This window comes from Solanum dulcamara, chromosome 1, assembly GCF_947179165.1.
Source record: "Solanum dulcamara chromosome 1, daSolDulc1.2, whole genome shotgun sequence".
Classification (NCBI taxonomy): Eukaryota; Viridiplantae; Streptophyta; class Magnoliopsida; order Solanales; family Solanaceae; genus Solanum; species Solanum dulcamara.
This window is the reverse complement of record NC_077237.1, coordinates 26,374,014-26,380,159: the sequence shown is the minus strand read 5'-3', so window position 1 is coordinate 26,380,159 and position 6,146 is coordinate 26,374,014. Positions and strand designations below refer to the sequence as shown.

At 38.9% G+C, this 6,146-nt stretch overlaps 1 pseudogene; it reads left to right on the top strand.

Annotated features, from left to right (window-relative positions):
* Nucleotides 1–5,768: 5,768 nt before the first annotated feature.
* LOC129904481 (5S ribosomal RNA) lies at nucleotides 5,769–5,889 on the top strand (annotated as a pseudogene).
* Nucleotides 5,890–6,146: the final 257 nt, after the last annotated feature.

The following is a 6,146-nucleotide window of genomic DNA, read 5'->3' as shown; positions in this document are numbered from 1 at the left end:
AGCCTGAGTTGAGGTGGACATTGTCCTAGGAGGGACCAGGGCCAAAACAAAGGATTATAATTATGGATAGGGACATTTGAAGTATGCGTTATTGAGTCAAAAAAGTCTTTTAAGAGGCTCAAATCTTTGGTTCAAAAGGGTAAAACAGTCTTTGGTTGGTTCTTTTAGGGATAAGTGGACAAGTTGAATCAATGACCTATGATCCTTTCCTAATCAACAATTCAATTTTCACAGTATGACTATAGGGGAAACTTCTAGATTGACACAATTTGTCAGAACACACAAAATACCTCACACACACTTGGCACCAAGTTTCATTATCAATTATCAATCTCTGATTCATATTTCAGTCTAAGTCATGTGTTATCATATCAGTTCACATCATGTCATATAAAGATCCTACATAGTCAATATATTAAAGAAACAATCACAATAATTCAATTCAATTTTGGAGGGGTCTATTTTTTTAGTTTTAAACCTTCTATCCATCATGCCATAGATCCCTACTCTTATATCATATTTACATCCTAAACGTTCCAGTTCAACATAAACAAAAAGGGTCCTATGGGGAAAAAACACACTCAAGAAAACTCCTAGGATTTAATCAAGTGTCTAGGGCACTCAGACTTCACCTAGATACTAGTATAGTAATAAACACCCCACCCTACTCAAAAACCCTTGAATTGTCCTCAATGTAATAAAATAATAAGTAAAATGTAGGGGGGGGGAGGAAAAGATCCTATGGCGCATTGTACAGTGGCATTCGGGTCTATTGGTATGGATCCCAGTATGGTAACATGTCGCTCCATGGCTGTCTATGAGTCAGAATAAGTGTCGACTCGCGAGCTCGAAGCTCCAATAGCACGCTGCCTTTCCTCCTCTCATCGCAACTCTTGGATCAGTCTAGATGCCCGTATGGCCTCCTCTAGATTATGGTGCTCCTTCATCTTCCTCTTTCTTTCCTCATCCATGTCCAAAGTGTCACAATTAGTTGAGGTCTTTTATCTCCTGACACCTATGAATCATCATCCTCAAATGGATCAAACAAGTGTGGTGGCTAGACAACCGGCACAGTAAATGATATAGGAGCTAGTTGTTATACCCCGTACCTTTATGCTTTGGAACGTCTTCTTAAGCTTCTTGAAAGCTGTCCCGTGACCCATATTATCTATAATATGATTAAATAACTCTAAGGAAGGGAGGACGTGACTCCCCTTAAGAGTGAAGGTTGGAAATAGGTCTATAATGATTTGAAACGAGTTGGAGGCCAAAATAACAAGTCGTAAGACTCAACTTACTTACGTAAGCTACCAACTTGGATGACTTACATAACTAAGCCACTGGAGTACATATTGAGCTTACGTAGCAAGGATTACATAGGCTCTTAACGTAAGACAAGATTATGAACCCATGGGAGAGGCGGAAGGAGGCGTAGCACCTACTCGAAAGCAAGCAGGTGATGCACCTACCTTCTCTAAGTAGGTGATGCACCTACTTTGACCAAGTAGGTGACACACCTACTTGAGGTAGGTCCCACATCGCCACGTGGCAGCATGTGATTGGTTGCATGAGGTGACATGGCTGCCTAAGGTTGTGACACATGTCACCCTTAGAGGATGACATATGTCACCTTCCAAAAGGGGATATATATATTAAGTGATGACTAATTCATCACATTTTCAGCATCTTTCACTTGGAAAAATTGAAGGCAAACTTGAGAGAATAAGAGAGAGACCTACGGGTTTGCCAAGAAAAATAAAGGTAAGTTCCCCGATTTCTTTCCATGAATTAATTATTTAAGGTATCCTACGGTGATATGACGGTGTTTAACAACATAAAATTTATCGTTAGGGAAAAGAGGAGGTTTTTGTTCTTGTTAACAGACCCGTTTTTGAATGATACCGCTGTTAGTAAAACGAGTATAACTCCTTGTGTAAGTCTTCATTTCAAGTGATTCAAGATGTTTTGGAAAGCTATTTCATAGGGATATAACTATCATTTAGCCTATAAAACCCATCTTTGCTTTTGTCTGCTCGAAAAAGGGTGGTGAAGCATGGGGGAGCTGCTGCCCAGATTTCATTTTAGAAATTCTACAAGGACTGCTGTTGGCATTAAGGGCATATCATTTTGTACAAAATTGATGTAGGGGTAATTCAAAATTATATACGACCCTAAGACACATATATATAACTTTCATTCAGGACACAAATCCTGTTTCCCTCAATTACCCCTTCGAAACTAAGCGACAATACAAGACAGTTGGCTGTCCAGAATTCACATTTTGATAATTTTGGCGAGTTTGACGAGTTTAGGTTAAGGTAAGGATTTTCCTTTTAATTTGGAGTTTATGGTGTGTTTATGAAGTGTATTATACATTGTTTAAGTGGCTGGAAATAGGTAAATTCCATAAATATGCTTGACGTTCGAAACAAACTAAATTGGAGTTGCTATAGTTAAATTATAGTCGAAGCAAGGTGTTGTGCTTGTGGTGTGTGGCTGCAGGTGTGTGGTTTTGTGTTTCAGGGCCTAAAAGTGTGTTCTAAAATAGGTGGGAAATCTTCTGGTTGAAGCCACACGACCCTCCGCTTCGTACGGTTAAAGGTTTTACGAACTAGAAACTAAAAACCCTATTTTGATATCGTAGCTTTGAGCGAGTCGCTTGGAATTTGTATTATGTAATGTTGAAGTGAATTTCTTGTATATATGCTACAGGTTGTTGTTGTTTGTTGGCTATATTGCTTAGGGATGTAATTGGAAATTCGGATAGGGCATGTTATAGGGGAGGTGCTGCCCGATTTCCGTTAACTTTCTAGCTAACTAAAGAACTAGTCGAGGAAGCGAGCGAGGAAAGGAGTTATATGAATACTCATGTATAACTTAAGACACTAAAAAGTCTAGGGTTGTTGACATTCATATTTCTTTCGTGTTAAATAGGTTCAGAGGACGACAAGGTGAACGCAGTAAATATTAATCCGTAAGAGGTATGTAAAGCCTATCTTTTCTTTCTTTTGGGCATGTCTTAGGCTTAAGTAAAAAATGATATGTGTATGAAGCTTGGGGTAACTCTATTCATGAGGTCTGAACATGATTCATAATTCGTGTTCACTGTTGAATGTTAAGACTCTTAAAGTAGTTAAGCTTCCATTCCTCAAGTCTTCTATATGCTGAAAAGTAGTGTATGTAAAGTTATTCTTCCTCTCTGTTGGCATGAATTAGATGTAAGTATTATGTATATGCAGTTTGAATTTATTCTACTCTTAAAACTATGAGTGTGAGTTAAGGCTCTTCTTCACTTCCTACTGATTAGAACTCCTGTAACAAGTTGAGTGATTACTTTTCAAAGTCTTCCATATGATAGGAAATGGTACATGTAAATCTTGTCTTTTTCTACTTCTAAGAAGACTGGACTATAAGTACTATAGAACATGGATTTGGAGATAGCTCCATTTATAGATTCTGGACGTAACTCATAACTTGTACCCACTTCTGAATGATAAGGACCATGAAGTAGTTGAACTACGACCCTTGAGCCTTCTATATGCTGAATAATGATTGGAGGTGTAAGCTCCTATACCTAGAGACTCTTTGACACACCTTATGATGATATTCGAGAAACGTTTGTTATGCTACATAGTTTTACGTGCACATATATGCATTATGATATATGGATCGGACCGAACATACCTCGGCATATCTTGCTATGTAAGGATTGGGCCGTACGTTCCACGACATGTTACACGATATACAGATCAGGCCATCGTTCCTCGGCATTGTTATACAATATATATGGATCAGGCCATCGTACCTCGGCATTATCATATGATATATATATGGATTGGGCTATCGTTCCTCGATATTATTACATGATATATGGATCGGGCCGTCATTCCTCTGCATGTGCTTACTATATATATGGATCTGGCTGTACATTTCACAGTGCTAATAATATGCATATGCCTATCATGATAGATGCTGTATTTGTAATACCGAGTTCTCGAGTGGGCTAGATAGAGTATGTGATAAAGGTATATATGACTTTATTTTGTGAGGTGCGGGTATAGTACCCTATTAAATGCTATACTTGGTTTCCTGCATCCCTGTTTTAGTTGTTATCTCAGTTATGTATGCTTATATACTCAGTACATGTATCGTACTGACCCCCCTTTCTTTTGGGGGCTGCATTTCATGCCAGCAGGTAGAGATGTTCATTTCAGAGATCCATCAACTTAGGATTTCAGCTCAGCTATGTTGGAAATGCTCATCTATTTCAGAGCCTAGCTTTTGGGTACTAGTCCTGCGATGTATATATTTGTCGTTCCTATTCTTAGAGGTCTATAGGCATATGTGTGTGGGTTGTTTAGGAGTTTATTTCGGTTATGCCTATGCGATATGTTGTAAAAGCTATTATGTTGTGGCAGCCTTGTCGGCTGGCTTTCCCTTTCATGACATGATGTAAATAAAAGAGGCTACACGTGTATGAATATTTTACCACCCATTGGGTTCATGTGTTTGGTTCTTATATCTAGGAGGCTATATGAACATAAAAAAGTTTTAACCCATTGAGTTTTTTATGAGCAGTATCACGTTATACATAGTCCAATTTGACTATAGTTGACAGATAGGTACACGGGGGTCCAGGCCGGACCCTAGTCGCGGCCCATGAGGTTGGGTCGTGACAGAAGTGGTATCAGAGCAATTCGTCCTTAGAGTGTCTACAGACCGTGTCTAGTAGAGTCTTGTTTATCGGTGTGTTGTGCACCACATCTATAGATAAGAGGTTACGAGACATTTAGGATGTTACCTTTCTTTCATATCTATGATGCGCGATAGAGCTGAGTCATAGGGAATGAAATTCCTCATACTAACTTGTGATTTCAGTAGAAGGACAAAATCGATAGAATAAGGTGACTGACGATATTAGATGTTACAAAGCACGCAGGTAAACAAAGGCACGAAAGACAAACGGAAGGTAAGGTGTTTCATTACGATTGATATATAAAGTTGAAAAAAATAAAAGGAAAAGTATATAGGAAAGTGCACAGGTGCAGTTTGAGGGGACATACGAGGTAAGTCCATTTTCATACTGCTAATGTGGGTGCCCTGTGTGGATGCGATATGATATGATATGAATATATACATGCGTGCCCTATGAGGTACTGTTTGCATTTCCTGCGTGCAGGTGTTGAGATAGGGAGAAGTACAAAGGAAACTCTACCCAAATTTTCCTAGAAATAAAAAGAGAATGAGATACAAGGCTGTTGTATGTCTTGAAAGGTCGTGCCCACAATAATAATGAAATTTGGATAAACTACGAGTATGGCTGACCTCGAGAAATAAGTTAATTGCTGAATTGATGGCAATAAAAACTAGGAGGTCGATATTGATATGGTAAACCAAAGTTGGAAAGGACTTGTGACCCTAGGAAAATGATGTAGAGAAGACCAGTAGTTCTGGATAGAACAATATATTGAGGCACCGACAGAATTGATACACAGGGATAAGACTAACTAAGAAGGGTAAGTAACCCATGGTAAGGATCGTGAAAAAAGTTAAGAAGTGTTATACTATGGGGTAGAATATGAACAAGATGTGATGTGAATATAACGAGAATCATTATGAAAATAAGTAACACCTAGTGAGAAAGTGGTTGAAGATAGGATGTGGTTCGTGTAATGAGGATATAAGGGTAACTTGGGAGGTGCAACTTGGCCTACCGGATTAGCTGCTGGGTCATCGTCTTCTTCGATAGCTATGCACCCTATGGGGTAGGATGCAATCATACCCACACTAATGCACTGGATTCTGTCAAAACTCTAAAGTGAAGCGTGCTTGGGCGAGAGTAGTACTAGGATGGGTAACCTCCTAGGAAGCCCTATGCGGCTGTGATATGAGATGATATGGATGTATGTATACATTGGCCTTGCATGGCATTGTTGGTATAAATAAGTATTCTGAATATGTGACTCCAACCTGAAATATGATAAGACCCTTTGAGATAGGGGATGTAGCTTTGCAAAACAATTGATGCAACCTACGAATGACGGTATGCCAAGAGTAAAATCAGGTGATTACTCGATAAAAAAAGTCGGTAGTATCCATGTAACTACTATATTCGAATACATTAAAGGAAGGTATAAGATGGTTTG